Consider the following 20,593-nt stretch of genomic DNA (forward strand, 5'->3'; position numbering starts at 1 on the left):
TAGTGTGACGTGTCATATTTGACTTGGCTCATCATAAAGACATGATTTGTGAAGGATGCACAAATGGACTACAGCACGACAGCCACGGGCACCTTGGCAGGAGGGAGGGTATTTTGTAGAAGGGAGGTCATCAGTGTTATGAAGGATAGCCTTTATTCTCACTGCTGTCTGCTCCTGCTGTGGCCTTTTACAATAGGAACACAGTAACTCTACCAAGGCTTGCCCCTCTGTGAATTCCTGTAAAGGCTGCCTTCCCATTCATCACTCCTTTTTCCTCTTCTACTGCTTCTGTATCATTCTACTTGCTGCATCTCCATGTTAGCTAAAATATCTTAATCTTCAGAACCTGTTCTTGGTTTCAAGCCAGATTCCTGCTTTCCTTGGCTCATTCTAGCTATCACAATAGTTGGCACCAACTGTTAGGGCCACGCTGAAGGCCCCATTTCAGGGTATTGTTTACAAAGCGATCTGCTGGCACTTGTTTGTCTGATGTAGGCAGTGCTGAGAGGAATGAGCTGCTGCAGTCATTGACTCCAGTGTTTTGTGTTTCCCATTGTCATTCGGGTTATTTTAATTTGCTGTCTCATTGAGCTGCAGAGGAAGTGCAGTCTCCAAAGCTTCAGCTTCATAGAGTTATTCGAGTGGTATAAAGTTAGCCCTGATTACAATACAGGTGTGCAGCAAAGCCCTACTGTACCTCCTTAACTCAACGTGGGTTTGCTGCAGTCAATAGGATCTGCCTCTGTGTGCTGAAGTACTCTGCTGAACTGACCTGCTTTGTCTTGAGCCATTGGTAATTAGCGCAGGGCATGAATTGGAGATGACCTCCAGGCTCTTGGGTGGTTGGCAAGGCTGTAACAAATTTGATCACATCAAAAGGTTAAAACCTGGAGCAAACTCGATTTGTTTTTTACTCTAACAAAGGCAAGATGATTGTCTATACACAGCTCCCACCAAACCTGGCTAAGAGGTAGGTAGAAACCTTTGGGAGTTCACTGGGAGCCCTTTCTCTGCATGCTACCTTCCTGGAGAGGCTTTTCATTGATAACATAAGGCCTGCTCAAGTAGAACTAACAAACGCTGCCCCTTAACATCACAGCCCCGCAGGTTAGCTTTCTCCCTGACATCAAGTTTTTCTCCTGTATCCTCTCAACAATACCTTTTCTTCTGTAAAAATCAACTTGGGAACACTGACAGCTGTGGATATGTCAAAAAAAAAGGAGCCTGGCCTCCCATTCTCCACCCCACTGCTGAGTCAAGAAGTGTTTACACTTGACAAGATTAATCTCACCACCTATTTGAAGGCTTTACTGAAGTCTTTCATTTCACTGCTCACTCAGGCTGCTCAGGAAGGTTAGTGATTGCTGATGGCTTTGCAAACTGCTCCAGTGGACACTGAGTAAATATTTTAGGGAGCGTGGCTGCAAAGCACTCAAAATCCAACCCTTTCAATGACAGGCTTCTCCTAACCAGCTCAGTCAGAAGGGGAAATGCCATACCCTTGACTACAAATCCTCCTCCTTATCCTTTTAAGAGTCATGTTCAGATGTCAAGGTTTGATGGTGAGAGACTTGTGGTTGTTTTCTGTTCTGTGCTTCTGGTCATACAATTCAGAAGGTGGGTGCACCCCTGCAGTAGGTTTGTGGTTTCAGCACGGCATGACTCTTTCTGGCATGGCAAAGGCTCCTCTATAACCCAGTGGAAATACTTCTTTTTGACTTTTAGGAATTCATTAACTAGTGCTATGTCTGAGTTCATCACGTGTACAGTGAGTGAGCAATGAAACAGCCAGCCATGTACTTCCATCCAGCAGCCATAATGTTCAGGGTAGACCATGGACAGCCAGTTTCAGGTTTTCCAACACTGACCTCAAAGGGGAAGCACTGCTGTATAAAACAACCAGGCTCCTGCTATGCTGGCTCTTCCCAGGCCAGCTCCACTTGTTTCTTTCCACATCTATCATTTCTTCAACCACACACATGCTTACGTACACTGTAATGATACTGATGGTGGCCAGAATTTTAAGCTCACTTCATATTTGTCTTGGTTTCCTTGGCTTTTATCCAGTCTGTGAGTCCCACTAGAAATAAATAACTAAACGCTGTTGTCTGAGCTGATTATGGGCCATCAGGCTTGAAGGCCCTTTTAAATTATGACCGGTCTTCAGAGATGGACAGATCTGTGTTCCTGTCTGATGCTGATGGGTCGTGCATTCCTACAAGAGAATAGGGGGAGGACAGGCTCTGATGCCTGCTTTTTTTTCTTCTTCCTTTGGGCGAAGGGGACATTTTCTAAATGGGATTTTATTACAGTGACAGTTCTGAGTGTGAATCACCCCATTTATGTGATATTTCCAGCAGCTCCACCAATTATGGCCACCTTTGCCATGAAGAACAAGGAAATTAACAGCAGCTAATGGACTGACAAAGCTTTCAGTGCCAACTTGCTAGCATATGACAAGGCAGATCAGTCCCCGCCTGCCTCTTTTCTTATTTTCTTCACTGTCAGATATTTATTGTAATAGCTGAAAGGCAGCATTTAGCTAGCATAGCACTTTCTATTTAAGGTGCTGTGCAGAACAGTCCATTCCATAGATAAAGAGAAAGGTATGTTTGAGGATGATATTGGGACTGAAATGGAAATTGCCTAAAATTGGGTTGGCGAACATGCTTATTATTCATTGGAATGATTTAAGTACCTGTTTTAGAAAAGAGGAGGAAAGAGTGAGAGTGAAGTAAACTGTTATCTTCTCATTTAAAATAAATCTGTGGCTCAGGGAGTGCCCAGCAACCCCCATGCAGGCTGCAGGATAGTGGTGAGTGTTGAGGAGCAGCACCGGTTGTGTAGGATTCCCATAGGGCTTCTGCACAGAGCAACCTTGAGAGAAATATCTGCTAAACTGGGTAATCAGTAATGATTAAGGAAGAAATCCCATCTTTTGCCTCAGCCCTTGTGTGCAAGTGCACCAGGAGGCAGGAGAACAGCTGCTATAGGATCTATGGTGTCTGTCCTAGATTTTGAGTGCATGTGGGCTCTACAGTATATTCTCTTCTGTGATCCACTTTTGTGGAGCAATTTGTAAGCAGCACAGGGAGCACCCAAAAATATGGGCAGCCCATGAAATGACTCATCTTTCAGTTCACTGCGGGGTTCCCAGGACAAGAAAATGACCTTTCCCTTTCTATCACTGCAGGTGATGCCATGATGGGGCACTTTAAGATTTTTGATAAGACCAAAAAGGATAATTGCAGCAGATGCTGTGGGGTTTGGTGTGCATTTGGGTTTCATTTTTCTAGCGTTTGTGTAGTGTGGATTGAAGCTTTTTGCCACAAGAAGCCCTTGAGAGCATCTCGTTCCAAACTACTGGCATCTCATGGCCCTATTTTGGTACCTGGAGTTCTAATGTGCATACCAGAATTGCTTGTCATGCCTTTGAATTGCAGTCATTTTGGAGAAGTGTATTATTGCGAGTCCTGTGGGCTGGTGATGCTGTCCCAGTGTTCAGAGCAGAAAACTAGGAACCTTGGTATCTAACTGCAGATGAGCAACCACTGTGCTTATCAGGGTGTAATTAGCCTGATCTGTGACCTTGAGGGAACAGAGGCTCTGATAAGAAGCCCTTGGGAAGGGTACTCTCTTGTCAGACAGAGAACATGCACAGAGATTAAGTTCTGCTCTATCCTTGCCTTTATTTCTTCTTGCTTTTTACTTTTTCCAACAGAAAAACAGTTCATGAGATTGGTGCTTTTTAAGCTCCCTAGGTAGCAGCCTGAAGAAAATCACTTTTCCATCCTTTTTCTGGCTGGGCCATCTCCAGGTTCCCCTGTAGTGCACTGCAGGTGGCCATAGTGTCCTGGTGTCACCTGCAGTGGGCTGCTCTCAACAGAACTTTTTAGTTCAGTACTCTCAGATTCTCAGTAGCCATTATCTCTGTAGCCTGAGCATCACTTGATGGTGATGGCATTTAGGGACCTGGACTCTGTATGAATAGCACTGAAGGCAAAATGGAGGTGATGATTTTCCCCCTTGGGCATACAGATCTTCTCACCCTGCTGAAAGAACCTTAATGTCCTAGTTCAGACATAGATTTAACTCTCTGCTCTCCATCTCTAAGCAAAACAAGGTCCAGAAACAGACTGTATCAAAAGAAAATAGAAAGCACTCAGGCTTTTGCTGGGGATGTCTTCAATAAGTGTTTCTCACTTCAGTTTTGTGTTTGGAAACTTTAATTAAAATTAAGGTTTCAAAAACAAAAGGCTTCAAAAAGTGTAGGAGCTGAGGCAGACATTTCTGAAGCTTGTTAGAACTGAAGTCCACAGTACTGGTTTTGAACTGAAAGTCTATAGATGAAGGCCTGCATCTTCATATCATTGTAACACTGTTGTCCCCAAAGAAAAGAATGAACAGGGATAAGGCAGGAAGCTGTGCAGAAGTTTTAAAATATAAATTTCTTCTATCAGCTTTGACTACATGGAAACCACATGGGTACAATTCAGTTTCAAATAACCATGCCTGCTAACCATCTCTAAACCAATGACGCCTAGATACAGATGCATACTGCTTGCATAAGTTTGCTTCTGTGTGAGGGAACAGATGTGTTCCTTGTAGGCTTCTGAGGTTATTTAAATATCCACTGCCACTGTACTACACGTAGCCCTGACATGGTTATTTTACATAACACTGCTGCTTTTCTCTAACAGTAATAACAGTGCAGTGCCCTCCTGCATTAAGATCAGCATGTGCATGTTATTTCTGACAGCATAACTATTTAACGTCCCCCTGGAGCAGTTTGAGAAGGGCTTTTTCTGGGAAAAGAGATGGCAAAAGTTTTATTCCTTTTTACCTGCATCACTTTGTATATGCTTCTGCAGCTATCACAAACAGATCATGTTTCCCAAAGTCCAGCACTGATTTCTATTCTAAACTTTTCTGCTTTTTTTTTCCCTTGCCCAAGGATCACTCACTGGTAACCTTTGGAAAGCTGAAGCCAAAGAAGCCTTTACAAAAATAGTGTCTGCATTTGAGGTCCTCAGCTGAGGACCTTCCCTTTCTGTGGGTACATCTTCAGAGCTGTTTCACTGGGGTAACTTACTGAGCTCAATAGGTTCACTTCCTTCAGGGGGTTTGGGAACTTCTTTCCTAGGTTTGCACACAGAGCTCTGGAGATGCTGTCTGAGCAAACCACCCCAGCCCTGAGGATCCAGAGCTTATTGTAGTCTGAGAATATTACTGCAAGCACCCAGCTCTGTCAGCAGCGATCTGAGCTGACAGTGTCCTGGTGCATCTCTGAACGTACCAGACTGAAACTGCAACTTCCATTTTGCTGCTAATTGTTTGGAATTCTTTGAACTCACGTCTGTAGATGGCACTTAAAACTGCCTCTGCCTGGTGCTCCTCATAAACAGATGGAGCGTTTGTTGACGTTTCAGTGACAGCTTGAAAACTTGTCTCCTACCTCTGAGCTGAGCCCTTTCTGCCTTGTCCTCCATCTGCCATCTCATTTTAAAACTAGCAGAACAACTCGAGTGAAGCAATTCCGACTTTTTCCATCTGTGCACAGTTAATTAAGAGGGTAATGAGAGCTCCGAATGAACAAGCCCTGCATTAATTCAAGATATGATTAAGGGAAACATCCAAAAATGAAATATATATATATATGCCTACATATATTAAAAAAATAAATCTGAGTCCCTTTTGTCTGTCCCTATATTTGCCAACATTATGGCTGCTCATGATAGAAAAATGGAGGAAAGACTATGAAACATTATATCCATATTTTGAACATAAAATCTGCCCCAGCAGCTCAAAGATGGGGGGGATGGAGAGGCAGCTGCATGATGGGTTTCTCCCTTGTAAGGGCTGTGCATGCAACGATGGATGCTTGATACCAGGAAAAGACTACACTCTTTGCTTTTTTTCTTTGGATTACAAGGGCAAGCCATGATCAAAGGGTGAACAAGCCAAGGAATCAATGCAACTGCAATAAATTCAAAAGGTATGGCTCTCCGTGCCGTTTGCTTTGGTGGCCCTCTCTGTTGAAAGCCATGCGATGTGTGATCATGTGAATCTACCTTGAGAAACTTACAGACAGGTATTTTCTTGAATTTTAATTCTAGAGTAGGCTGGAAAAAGTGATACACTGTCTTTGGTTTAGTTAGAATAAAGATACAGCAAAAAGCCTGACTGGGGAGTTATGAATTGAATTGTACAGATTGGAGAAGACCTCAAAATCAGTAAGTCCAACCTCAGTCCACCCCAACATGCCCAATGAAAACATCCCTCAGTGCCACATCCCAGCAGTTCTGGAACACCTCCAGGGCTGGTGACTCTACTGCTCCCTGGGCAGCCCATTCCAATGCCTGACTGCTCTTTCTAAGAAGAAATGTTCCACAGTACCCAACCAGAACCTCCCCTGGTGCAACGCGAGGCCACAGTCAGGAGGAGACCATGAGTCAGAGCACAAAAAAGGGCCTGAGGAACATTCAGAGTGAGAAGAGGAGTGGCTGCAGACTGAAGCACAGTCAGAAAAGACTGTAAAGTACTATCAGCTTCTCCTCTGTGATGGCTGGCTCTCTGTCACTTCTTTGCTAGAATTTTGTTTTGCTGGGGGTGGAAAAATGAGTGGCACTGAGGAGGCTGAGTGAATTCTTGTTTGGGTTTGTTCTCCCTCTTAGCTTCTTGCAGCAGCAGGAAACACATGAAATATTTCCAAACAAAGCCTGAAACTGACTGCGTGCATTTTGCCCGTGAAACTTCTCATGGCTCACAAACCGTGCTCTCATCCCCTCACTATTGGGGCATGCAGCCACCTTAGCAGCAACTTGTCAGAAACCTCTGCTGCAGCCAGCACTAAGGGGCTGTTCCATGTGCTGAAAGCTTTATTGGAAAGCCTAAGGGCATCCATGCAGATCCAGACATGGAGACAGGGTGCAGCATCCTGGCCTGGATGATTACATGGAAGCACACAGAATAGGACACGAGACATCAAAACACGTATTATTTCTGTTTTGAAAGGATTTCCAGAGTGCTGTGGGAAATAAGATTGGAAGGGAAATCAAGATATAATCCCTTGCCCCAAAGGAGCATCAAAATTGTCACTCCTGTCAGGCATTTGTCTAATCTTTGCTTAAAACCTCCCAGTGTGGGGATTTTGTGCCTTCCCTGGGCCATCTTTTCTGGTGTTTAACTACCCTTGCTGTTAGAAAGTTCGTCTTGATGTCTTGTCTGAATCTCCCTGGCTGTGCAATTTAAGTCCATTATTCCTTGTTAAACCAGACATGGAGGAAAAAATTGTTCTCTTTTTTTTTATTATTTTTCATTGCGTGACTTTCTGAAAACAGATGTCTTCCAAAAGGCACATGTGGAGTTCAGTTCAGAGCCTGCAAGCAGGAGCAGAGCAGCAAGCATTTTCTCTAAAGTGATGCATTTGTATGTCATGATTGTACTTGTTGGCTACCAGTGTTAGCAACTGAGCAACACCAGAGCTGGGCTGAATCTGCATTTGAATTCTTCAATGAAACTTCCCATCTCAGTTTTCAGTTTACCTTGTCTTTCATAAGGCTTCTGCCATACCCCTAAACTTCTGGGAGATTGGTCCTCGTATTACATTTGAAAAGGAAAACAGCCAAGGATTTTTTGTTAGAATCTGAAGAAAATGAAGAATTCCCCAGGCTGGAAATTTGTTATAAGTTTCCCCACCTTTCTACCACTAAGTCTGAAGCTCCTTGAAATAAGGGCTAGTAATGGAAGTGCTGACAGTATCTTAACTAGAGCAGCGCGAAAGGAGTGATATAATAGTTTATTTCAGGTAATGCCATGGTGATTTTTAATTTACATAATGTCAAAAATGCAGTATGTGAACTTTCTGAAAGCAAAAATGTGGTGATAAAAACATCTATTTATTCCTCCTGCCTCCTTGCAGAGATGAGAGAATGAACAAAGCCACAAGGAAAAACCTCAAGGCCATGGTATTTGCATGAAGCATGCTACACATTATGTACCCTAGAAGTGTTTGAAAGAGAGGCTGACCCTGTATACTTACTCTTGTCTCAAATCATTTGCTAGTTTAATAGCTTAACATTTGCAAAATGATGGTCAGGTTTTTCCCCCTTCCTAGCATTAAAATGTAACTGGTACAGAGTGGTTGCAAGAGATCTCTAGAGAAATTCAGTCCCAAAGTCAATTCTCATGACAGTTCAGCATGTTTGAGTTGGGGATGGAGGAAATGGAGGAGTCTGTAAGCTTTACCAGAGCTCAGGGTTTTATAGTTCTGAGGATGTTAGAGATGTGCTCATTCCTACTATCCAAACTGACAACTGTCTGTGGCAATGGGGTTGGATCTGGATAATCTTTGAGGTCCCTTCCAACTCAAGCCATTCTGTGGTTTAAGTGGTGCCTTCCAGTCTTGATTTCTATCACCATTATATATGCTGTGTCCTTCTAGATGGTATCAAGTTCTCAGAGCAGTATTCTACCAGATTTTCAACAGATAGTCCATGTAGTAGCCCTCAACAAAGAGTAAATGTGAGCTATTAACACAACTCAGTGTGATACAATAACACTTGCAGCCACTAAAGCAGCCTAGTGTGACAAAAATGGCTCTGAGAAGCTAATGGAAATCCTGCATGATAAAAGAATCCAGAGTAAGAGAATCCCTTGTGAAGATATTATACTCTGAATGTCATTCATAAACATAAAACAAACAAAAGTCAATTGTAAGGTCCAGGATACCAAGAAATATGAGTTTAGATAGAAACACTTAGAAGGAGAATTTGCTTTAAATCTGTGTAACCACCTTGAAGCCTCACACATTTACAGTTTTAATCTCTCACATTAGTGAGATTAGTACATGGTTTTTTTTTGCAATTAAACTGCATATTTTATCACTTCTTCTACTTTCATGCTATATAAACTTCCAGGAAATTACAGGTCTATAAAATGTTGCCAGTGCCCTGCTGCTGTGGGAGACAGAAGAGAGAAGCAGTGCTACAGTGGGTGGCTGCTGCCTTTTCCTCCCCAAGTTGTGTCCTTGGTTCAAAAATGAATCAGAAACATTCATAGAACCAACTGTGTGACTGTTTTATCACACTGTGCTCTGTAGCTAGGGATGCTTCCCACTGAAGGTGCATTATGGATCTCCTTACTGAAAAGGAAAAGGAGAAAGCACTGCCTCTCCATGTTTCCCCATGAGTTCCTACCAGCTAAATCATGCTGCTCTCCTTTTGTTCCTGTGCGCAGTCACTGCCTGAGAAAGAACTCAGATGTTCCCTCTTCCTTTGCAGCTACTTATAGCAGAGGAACCCAGGATGTGGTTCAGTGTTGGGTTTGTGACTCCTAACCTCTGGACCCCATACAACTGTTGTTAGAGGTACCCTACTGTGTCCCACCCAAAGTGAGGTTTGAGACCTCTTCCCAGGTCATGCACTGTAAAAACAAATAGACAGATAATGCTTGGGGCAGAAGTGGAGGCAGAAAGAATTGCAGACAAGAAAGGGGCATTTCTAGAGATCAAGGCAACTCTGCTGAAGAAAAGCAAATAAAACTTGAGCTTTAGGCAAGTGTTGAGTAGCTTGAGAGTCAGTCTGGAATGTGATCCACTCAATCCAATGCTGCTGATGCCTCTAGCATAGTAAACTCAACTCCCTTAAATGTCAATTTGGAAGGTGAACAGATGGGAAGGGGAGCTAGAAATATAATCACATTACATCACTCAAACTTTTTTTAATAATAAAAAAAATAGTCCTTCCTTGCAAGCACTTATCTGCCCTGTATTCTCTTCCTCACGTTTTCTAAAAGAACAGAATTTCAGTCTGATGCATTTATGGAGGTGTTGAAGGAAAGGCTTGATGTGATGAATGCTGGGCGTTGCACTTCAGTAAAGGCAGGAGTTGAAGCTCTGAGTCCTTTTCCATGTGCTGCTTCTACTGCTGACCCAGCAGGTGCAGAACTTGAACTAGGAACAGCCTGGGAATGGGGAAAGCACCAGGAGCTGAAGGCAGTGCGTCCCTTAGAGAACCAGAGAAGATTTGCTGGAGTCTCTGAGCAGTGTGCAAGATCTGCATGTTATGTATAACCAGGAGGCAGCTTTTGAAACTGCTGGCAAAGCTGTTGCATACAGATTATGAGCCTACAGATTTGAGGAAATAATGGGCAGGACTCAAATACTCTTCTTTCCCTGTAGGAGCAATAACCAAATTCCTTCATCTTATCAACCTGCATTTTCAAAACTGACAAGTGATTTGGGATGCTAATGCTTCAACAAACCCATAACAATACAGCCTGAAGAGACCTGTTTTTCAAAGACAAACTAATTAAGCACATTGCGCAGGACCTCCTCTCATGTTCCCAGCTAACAGCACTCATGCATCCTCCAGGGTTCCTTGTGGAGCTGAGATTGGGCCCACCCACTGCATCAGGTGCTCATGTGGTAAATGGAATTAACTGGGAAGCTGAACTAGTGAGCAAAACATAATTGATGAAGGGTCACATCCTAGCTTTGGCCTTGTACCTTAGTTGCTCTGCTATAGTCAGATCGGCTATTCAATTGCATTCCTATCACCTGAGTCAGATGCCTACTAAATTCTCATCTGCACCAGACACATTTCCTTCTGAAAACAGAGCTTTTTGAGGGTGCTGGAAGCAGGGATGAACACACATCCAAGTGGTGGTGACCTCTTCCAGAGGATCAGCTGAGGGTACAAACTTCCCATGTTCACCCAACAAACATCCCAGGGTCAACCAGTGACTTATTCTGCTATGACTCCCCAGTGCCCCAGGTCTTCCTACCTACAACCACTGAAGTTGATGGGAGAGGGAACTGGATGGGGGAAAAACAATGTAAATTTGCATAGTTCATTCTCACTTATGTATAAATATTGTTCCCATCTCCCACTCACGTTCAGAAAATTAGAGTCTGTGGAAGGGTTCACTGGGGGGAAGGTATTTTTTTTCCCCCCCTCTTTTTCCCCACTGATTTTTGTCTCCAGAGAAGTGCGTAAAGCATTACAGATAAACGTGGCATAGAAGAAAGAACATATGCTGTACATGCATTTAAATAGCATTTATCTTACTTTTCACTGACGTAGTGGTGAAATATGTTCTCTTTGCTTTCAGATTTTAGGGATGAGCAGATGGTACAAGGCTTAGTTTTGGGTATTACGTCCATCAAAATAACCTGTATTGCAAGTACCTCTTACTATAATTGGAGATTTTAGCTGTAGTAGAATTTGGACTCTAGGAAAAGTCCACTGCAGAAGGAGATGTGTGCTAAAAGAGGGCTGTCTTCTATTTGCTTTGTTTCTCACCACCAAAAAGTAACTTCTCTCAAAAGTGTGCTAAGAAATCCTCATTTCTACAGTTCTGATTTGCAATGGACTGAATAAAACCCAAATAATTCAGTTCCCAAACGGGTTCTGCATCTCCCTATCCCCAAATGCTCCATCATTCTTCTTCCTCCCCCTCAATATATATTCAGCTATTAAAATTAAGCTGGGAAGAAAATCTAGATGGGCTTTATTGCTATCTGTTCCTTTGAGAACTTGTTCTCCTATTCCTTCAACATCTCACAAGGATGATTTGGGACCTGAGACCATCCCCAGAGTTAAAGAAGTGCCATTGGAGGATATATATGAAGAGACAGGAGCATGGAAAAATCTTATCCAAGCCCTTCTTTTAAAAAGAGAAGCTCAGCAGTTCTAAGAAAGCTGTTTACATTTTACCACTGTTTGACTAGTCCTAAAAAATAGAAAATCTTCGGTGTAAAATGAGTTTGGGTGAATGCTCCACCTCAGCCACACCACTCTGGATAACACACTAATGCTATAATGGAATGTATCATAATAATAACAGTGTGACAAAGTTTTTGCTACAGCAAATGAGAACATCCCAACTGCAGCAGCTGCAAAATAAATAAACAAATGAATGAAAAGAGCTGCTTACCTTCAGAAGGCCATAGGGGTCTCCAGCAAGAGATGCCCTTGTTTCCCCCCTGCCAGCCCTATTTAAGGATCTGTGAAAGGGGTGGATCCTGGCTCCACCACTTCCACTCACTCAGGTGCATTGCATACATCTGAGCTCCCCTGGATTGGCCCTGCCTTCCCACCAGGTGCTCAATCACTGCTTCAAGCTGTGACTTAGCATTTCTGCTACACATATATTGTACCAAACCTATAGGAGAAGAGGCATTCTAGCAATGCATGAAAACACTCCATCAAAAACTACGAAGTACTCCCAATCCTTTGTTTAAAGCACTGAAGTAAGGGAAAACATGGCCCTGAAATTAAATAGGTTTTTGGGGATGAAGGAGCGTATCAAATGTATGTTTACACCATAGCCAGGATGATGGGAACCTCCTCTGATGTGCCTCTAGAAAGGAAGTGCTTATGCACCACTGTGCTTGTAGACAAGTGAATGATCCCATTATGTGTTTCTATATAGACAAGTGTACTGTGAAACATTCAGAAGCTGCTTTGCCCATTTTCAGAGAATTTCTGGTTTTCATTTTTTCTCTCCGGGTATTTTGTTTGGTTGGTTTTGCTGTGAGTTTTGTTTTGTTTGTCTGGTTGGTTTTTTTGTGAGGGGGCTCTGAGCTGCTGCTTCTGCTCCTCAGCAATTTTCCTGGTTCGATGAGTCAATTTCTAATCTCTTTGGTCAGTGTGTGTTTTGCATGAATTTAATACCTGGTCAGCATTATCCCAGCTTTGCAGAGGATGGTCTCTTGTGCTGCTGGTTCATTCCTGCAGCTCAGATTCAGGTTAGCTAATTGTGCAGAAGGGTCTTCTAGCGACGTGTTCAGGGACTTAGAAAAAAGGCATCTTCCCAAGAGGGAAACTTAGATAATCCAGCCACCTCGCTGGAAGGGAGCCCAATGCAGCAGCATTTAAAGAGCCGCCATTGGCTGCTAGTAGTTGGAGAGTGGCAAAATTGGGGCTGCCTTTTCTCTCTGTGCTCCAAAAAAAAAGGAAATAACTGCCTCAAGAATGCTGAAAAATAATTATGGTGGACTTACTTCAGACACATCCCTCATTTTTAGAGTTGTCAATCATTTTAGACCCAAAATTACAATGTACAATCAATGTCCCTCCTATTATTTTTCCTTCAGGATTGTTTACCTCAGAACTGAAATCACAAAAGAGGAAAGTGATGGATAGAGTTATCTGCATACAGAGAAGGAATGCAGCCATAGTTTATTTGCCTACATAAACAATTCTTTTATTTAGTGTAGACTGTATCTCAACTTTGGACCCTACCAGACTGAGAGCTATCGTTCTCGTTATATTTATCTCCATACACTGAAGCACTTGTTTAGATTAAAAGTGGGGGCTCAGAGACTCAGAGAATGTTTAAACATGAGCAGTGTTACAAATTGTCTGGTGTGTATTTACCGTGGCACCCTGCTGCTTGATACGAACTCACTTAATTGTGCTCGTTTGCATCATCTGTTCTATAATGCTAACAGCATTTTATTCATGTAGCAGGAGCCCGTGCCTTCGCATTAGGAGGATATTATTTTTATCTGTGTTGGAACACACTAGAAATTAAGCTTTTGATTTCTTTTTTTCTTTAAATAAAAGAGCAGAAAATCTATCCCACTTTTTTATATGGTTAAATACTGATTGTAAATTGGAAACTGTAACATTCTTCCAAGTTCTAATCCCTGTCAATGCTGGATTTGCTCATCTGGAGCTCATGTGATGTTCAGGCACATCCACACTCACTCTGTGGGTGGAAGAAGAGTACATTTCACATCATTCTGTAGAAAGGACAGGCATGTTAAGTTTCTTTCTTTGGAAAAACTGAGTGTAAGACCAAAAATTCAAAGGTACCTGTGGCGAATGTAAGGGTCTCAAGAACAGGCAAACTGAATTGGAGCCAGGAGCCTCATTACTGGCTGTTTACACTTGAGCATGGGGATGTGGACCAAGCAGTATGCCTTTCCCACCTGCAGGCTCCCACCATCAAGAAGCCTCCATGAAAGGGTCGATCTCTGTTTATTAGTCCAGATTTATCTCCCAGTCAGAGCTGGCTCCCTCCACTGGGTTCCAAAACCAACAGGAAGGCAATCCCAATTGAGTCACCTAGCAAACACAACAAAATGACCTCCAGAGACTTGTACAGCTTTATGCAGGGCTTCAGGAGACCTCCCATGAGCACCTGGAGATGTTTACAAGCCCCAAACTGATGGCCAGCCCTTCATTTCCACCCCAGTCAACCTCTTCCTCCCTTCCTTCACATGGGGATGGGGAGGCAGCTGCTGTCTCTATTTCAAAGTTCCTCTTAATTCAAGCTCCAGCCCGACCTTCTGCCCTGTATTTATTGGAAGCTATTCAGTCTTTCTTTCCATTGTCTGTAGGCAGAAGGTGGAGGTTACTGCTCCATAAAGCCTTTACAGCAAGCACAACTCCGCGTGCAGCCTTTGCTGCGGTGTTGTTCGTCACAGCAGAAGTAAGTTGTGGCAAGAATTCGAATGTGGAAGCGTCTGAGCCCAGGCTGAGAGGATTTCCTTGTAGCTCAGGAGGACCTGCTGGAAATCAGCCCCGCTCCACAGAAATTCTAATCTTTCCCATCTGCCCAGAACAGAACAGCCAAGGAAACACAAGTTCCCATTGCTGCCTATTTGCATAAGTCCTTGCTGTGTTACTGCTCTGTCACTCAGATCTTTGGGATAAGCACAGTTCTGTCCAAATATTCTGGGGCATGGTTAGAAAGAAGCATGGAGTTATTAGTTATGCCCAGACAAAAACTTGCCCATCAGAAGTTCACAGATGAAATTTACCCCTAAGATATGATACATTTCCCTACTGGCAAAGCAGGTTTTTGGCCTAAACAATGTGAGGTTGTTCTTTTAAAGAATTCCTATTACTTTCTTACCTTGAAAGATCTTAAAACCCTTCTCCTTAGCAATTCCAACTGCATAACTTCAGCATGTCAAGGTTATCTATAATTTCTTCATTTCCTTTCAGAAGGGCTTCCTACCTACACACTACATCATGCATCTTTTATCACCACCTTAACGTATTTATAAAATATTGATACTTTGTTCCGAATGGCTTTGCAAATGAAGCCATGTGGCATGGCGTTCCCTTCAATTAGCAGCATGTTCATCTGTTTACTGAAATGACCCCATCTTCAGAAGGTGGTCCTGAAAATGAAGCCTTAAAACAAGCTTCTAAGTAGTTTTGTTCTTGTTTTTGCCTTTGGTTATATTCAGCCGACGCCCCAAATATTATGTATTTTTTTTAAGTTTCTCTCAATTCTTACTGCAGCAAATAGGGACAGAATGGGGTTAGTGGAGCTACTCTGTTTTCCTGTGCATTAGAAGAGAGCCAGATAGATGTAACAGAGATTTACACTACAGTAACTGGGAACTGCATGGGGTTGCTCGGGATTTCTCCTGGAGAATGGAAAACACAGTCAGGTTAGCCTCCATTGAAACCAATAGAGCTGAGTTTTGAATTTAGCACACAGTGTGTAAATTAGCACCTGGAATTAATTTAGCATCACACTTTCTAATGAGAAAATAGAAAAGCTAGTTTATAAAAGAAAGAAACACAATTCAAGGGGAAGAATAAGCAATAAGGAGGACTTAGGGAAAGACTCAGCTGCAGCCTCCTTCATAAGGCAAGTTTGTTGTTAAATTTAATGGGCTATAGGTGTTGATTGGTAGAGTCATAAAATGAACTGTTAATTTGCTATTCTAAGAGTGGAGAAGCTAAATTATGCAAATTGCTTTTAAAACTAGTCTGTTCCCAGCATACAGTATAACAAGGTAACGTGGTCTATTCCACACCATTATTTTTAGGACTCTTCCCCATTGCCATCACAGGTAAATCTTAATGCTTTGAAGTGCTACGAGGCTTTGATTGCCTCTGATCTGCAGTCTCACCAGTGCAGCTCTGCTAGGTGCTGCTGTGCTGTGTCAGCTCAAAAAGGGCTTCCTTTTGTCACACATGTTTGAGCACCTACACAAGCAAGATTTTAAACTGACAGCCCAAAAGAGGCAGTGATGCTTACTGCTTTCAGGATGACATGAAGAGAGAGAGAGAGCTCTGGGAAAGTCACAGAGCACTTTGGTGGATGTGCAGGCTTCATTCATTCACCCACAGATGCGTGGTGCTGAGATTGGGAAGGTATCAGCATTATGGTTTGTGAAGGATGAAATGCATCTGCCAGGTCTGGTGCTTGCAGTGCAGTTAGGGAATGTCAGCCCTGGGGAGCTCTACACGAGCACCTGAGCAGACAGAATTGTGGAATCATAGAATTGCTCACGTTGGAAAAGACCTTCAAGATCATCAAGTCCAATCTGAACCCAACTGTACTACACTAATTCAAACAACTCACCACTCACAGTCCATTGCAATGAGCGTACACCAGGCAGTGGGTGGCATGTTGGTGTGTGCACTGTGAGTGCAGGGAGAAAGTTCTCTAAGGATAACACCACAATGTCTCACAACTGATGTGTGAGTTGTCCTAGGCTCTTTGAGCCACAGGCACAACACTAGCATCAGTCACAGTCCCATAAACTTTGATTCTTTGTCTGTGATGATCTCAAACATACTTTTGCTCAGAGCAATGGTCAGTGGGCCACGTTTCTGTTGACCTGCTGGCCCTGAGGCCATCTTCTAGAGCACAGGATGCGTGCATCAAACACACACAGCACAGAGAAGGGAACAGATTGTGGACCTCTGTGTTCACCCTCCTAATATGTATCACTCATTGGAATGGACGAGTTGATTTTTGCAGCCTGTACTGTTATCGCGAGGCTCCCTGCTGGTTTGCCTTTGTCACATCTTAGTGACTGCTGTTGGAACCATAATGCTTACAGCTGTAATGCATTCTTTAAGAAATGTGAACATCAGGGATCTTCAGGGAGATACTACATGTACCACATGGACCATAGGGTAGCTGTTTCCTTGCTGTTTCAAATTGGAATCTTTAGTAGGTTTGGGGGGGTTTGGCATAGATGAAGACTTTTTCAATATCCATAAAAAAATAACTTCCAAGTGAGTAATATATTCAACAAAATTGCTTTTATTTTTATTTTTTTCTTTTCAGTGAGTTAGAGTAATTCATGCTGGTAGGCGAGCAGAGTTCTGCATCTAATATTGACACTGAGGAGAGGTATAAAAGCTATTACACCCAGTGCCAATTGCTTCTCTTTTCTAATCAAAACAATGTCAAATAAGTAAGAGAAAAGGAATGAAATAAGCCCAGGCCTTTCCAACTCTCCTGTCTCTACAAAACAAGAAAGTGTGATGGCATTTCAGATATTTGGAGCAACCAATACAGAGTCTTGCAGAACCCTGTGGTATTCTTTTCTGTTGCTTATTTGTTTGTTTTATTATTGCTATTATCATACTCAAAACTGTTAAGTGAATCACGGAGATTTTAGCTGAACATCGAGCAGAAACATGCCTAGGGCAACAACAGGGTTTTATATATTTAACTTCAGAAACAAGGAAGGGAGGAGGGGAGCTCTTGTATGTGTCTGTCCCCAGCTGAGATTTGAGCTGCTATTTAGGCCATGTCCATTCCCTCAGCACTTCTGACTCCAGCCCCAACTTTCTCGCTCAGCACAAGACCACACGGACCTTTCAATGGCCTGGCTATCACTTGGAAAAGGCAAGAGTCTGTGCAGGACACATGTCTCCTAACCTTTCCTTGGCATAGCTGCTGAGGGAGTCATGGAATCTCTGTCTCTGGAGGTGTTCCAGAACTGCAGAGATGTAGCAGAACTTGGTCATTGCTTATGGTGGCTTGGGGTTGAACTTAGTGGTCTTAGTGTTTTTTTCCAACCATAATGATTTTCTGATTCCCATGAGCTCCCTGCACAGAGCTCTTCTCATTGCCCAGCTCTCAGCATCCACATCAACTGATTTCCCACAGTGAGGGATCAGACTCTCACATCTCACTTTTCATTATATCTCTGATTAAACACTTCCCTGTAAGTACACCTGCTGATATCCGTGGCTCCAAGTAGCAGGCTCAGTGTTAATATTCTGGTATTATTGCTTTGAGAAGAACCTCGTACCTTGAGGAGCCTCATTGGGTTCAGCCAGATTTCCCAAAGAGGAGACTTCCCAGTATGGGTGAGGGACAGCAGAGCTCAGCTTCCAGCAATTGGCCTGAACTTGAATTTCCCTGACTTTCTGGAAATATACATTGGTAGACATTTCATTGGTTTAAAATATAAGATATATTTTTTCTGAAATATAATTACAGGGTAATGAAGTTTATTTTCTGTCTCAGTATATTACTATAGTAACAGAACCACTGTTTATTCTGTTTTAAATTTATCTGTGTATGAAATAAATGAGAAGCTAAATGGGGGATTTACTCCTGACAAAACCAGAGTGGGGTTATCCTATGCAGGGTGATTGAGGACGTGATGCTGCACGCTGCTTTGTGGTGCCTGAAATGGAGCAGTGTGTCTACCATGATTGACTGTGTCATGGCTTAAGGGGTTAGAAACGATTTGGGCTGACCATTGTCCAAGGAACCTGCACCCTGGTTTCCTCTGCTGTGAAAGTAGAAAGACAACAGTGTATGGCTGTTTAATCCAGGAGACTTTGCTTCCCCTTCTGCTACATCTCATGGGGTACATGGGGACCCAGGGACACATCCGAGCACTGCCACAGCATGCCTTGCCTATAGCAAACTGCTCATTCTTGTCTGCAAATATTTGTCTCCTGCACACCATAGGGACAAACCTGAGCACCAGAGAGCATCTGTGGCAGCAGTGAGAGGAGACGTTAATGAATCTTCACTGATAAGCACTATTTACCCGTTTTGCCTGACCTCCAGCTGATAAAGCAGACATGCAGAATGGCACATGCTGCTGCAACGTGGTGCTCCGCTCCGCTCGAAGGGAATGCTTCTCTTCCAGCCTTGCCTCTCACCAGGTGCATTTGCATGTTTTTTCCTCCTCTTATTTAGTCTGATGTCACCGAGCGACATTTACAGGGCAGCGGTTAAATGAGTTTTTGCTGTCTCACCCCCTGCCCATCTGTGATGGGTGCTTTGATGGTCTTTGCTTACACGGATTAAGCTGTAGAGCGGATGGAGGAGGCTACCAGCTTTATCACCTCCTTGATAAGCCAGAGCTGGAGATGGAAGATGAGCCCAACTTGATTAATGGGTGATGTTTAAGTGCTCGGAGATCTGAATTTTACGTAGTGCGGTGCAGCCACTCGGACTATAATCCCAGCCCAGTGCTTAATGATATAAACAGTGCTAATAACGCTGGGTCACCTATCTGGGGAAGACAGATAAGGGATTGAAAATTATGCACATTACCATAGGTAATCTACTCCCAAATACTGTTGAGCGGAGACCTCGATTTTTATTTCATTCCCCTTATGTTCTTGCCCTGATTGCACAGCAAATAAATTGGAAATTTGGAATTAAAGGGTCTGCTAATTCAAATTGATCTGCAGCCTCCAGCACCCTGTTTCCCATAGAAGGTGTAAATGGATCCTGGTATCTGCCTTACAACAGCAAATCTGGTCTTTTCTGCTGCATTGTCAGAAATAGGAGAGGAAAGACAATTTTCAATGGCACCAGGAAAAGTTTGCAGAGGGAGCAGGTGATGTTCTGTTTTATTGTATCAGACAAATTATTTGCTAGCAGTTAATATCCACAGTCCTATTTCTGGTCTCACAAACCAAACAGTAGCTTCCTTTTGCAAGTCACGCTTAATTTCCAGGACAAAATGCAACCCATCCTTCCCTCTGGAGGGAGCTGAGCCTACTACAGCCTCTGCTGACAGCAGCTGGGAGAGCTGGTTGGGGCTGGGGACATGGGGCAGCTGGCAGCCCCCCCAACACTATTTAAGCTAAGAACTGTGAGGGGTGTATAGTTGTTAGGGGATGGTTTATTAATGTGAAGTGGTAAGGAAAATCAACCCCAGCATCCTCAGGTGACTATAGTGGATGTAATTGGCTTCTTTCCTATGAAAAAAAGATGAAATAATAAATAGAGGGAGTAAATGAATGGATTTATATGCATGGGAGTAGAACTGCTGGGGGTTTGCAGTGCTTTGGGAAGGATGCCAGCTCTGGGGTAGTGCCATAGGTCATCTGGACTCAAAGGACAGACCACCCCTTGCCACCTGCATAGGGCAGCCCATGCTGTGGCACCTGCAGGTCTTGCAGGGGGGTTATTTTTTCCTTGTACTTTTCCTGACATGGATGCAAATTGCTTGGGGCCTGGTGGAGTCACCAGCCACCTCTCACCTGTATCCTGCAAGGTGAGATTGGGATGGTGATGAATCATTGCTGGGTCCAACTTCTGATCCCACGTTGCAGCTGCCACCCACCAGGCTGGAAACTGCAGATGAAAAGTGTCCTCTGAGCAAAGTGAAAATAAAGAGAAAGCATTGCTGTTACTGTAGATTACATTTCTCTGTGCTGCTAGCCATGTGACAGACAGACTGTGTTTCTCTATTTGTACCTGGAACACTCCAATTTCTCCCGATAGTCTTAAAGCATTATTTTTAAAGCTCTCTTTTGACACTTACACAGTGTGACTTGATTTGATAAATAAAACCTTCTGGTGCTGTTGTTCGGATTAAACACTTAATGCTCTACATAAGGAA

The sequence above is a fragment of the Coturnix japonica genome, chromosome 17, assembly GCF_001577835.2.
Source record: "Coturnix japonica isolate 7356 chromosome 17, Coturnix japonica 2.1, whole genome shotgun sequence".
Taxonomy (NCBI): Eukaryota; Metazoa; Chordata; class Aves; order Galliformes; family Phasianidae; genus Coturnix; species Coturnix japonica.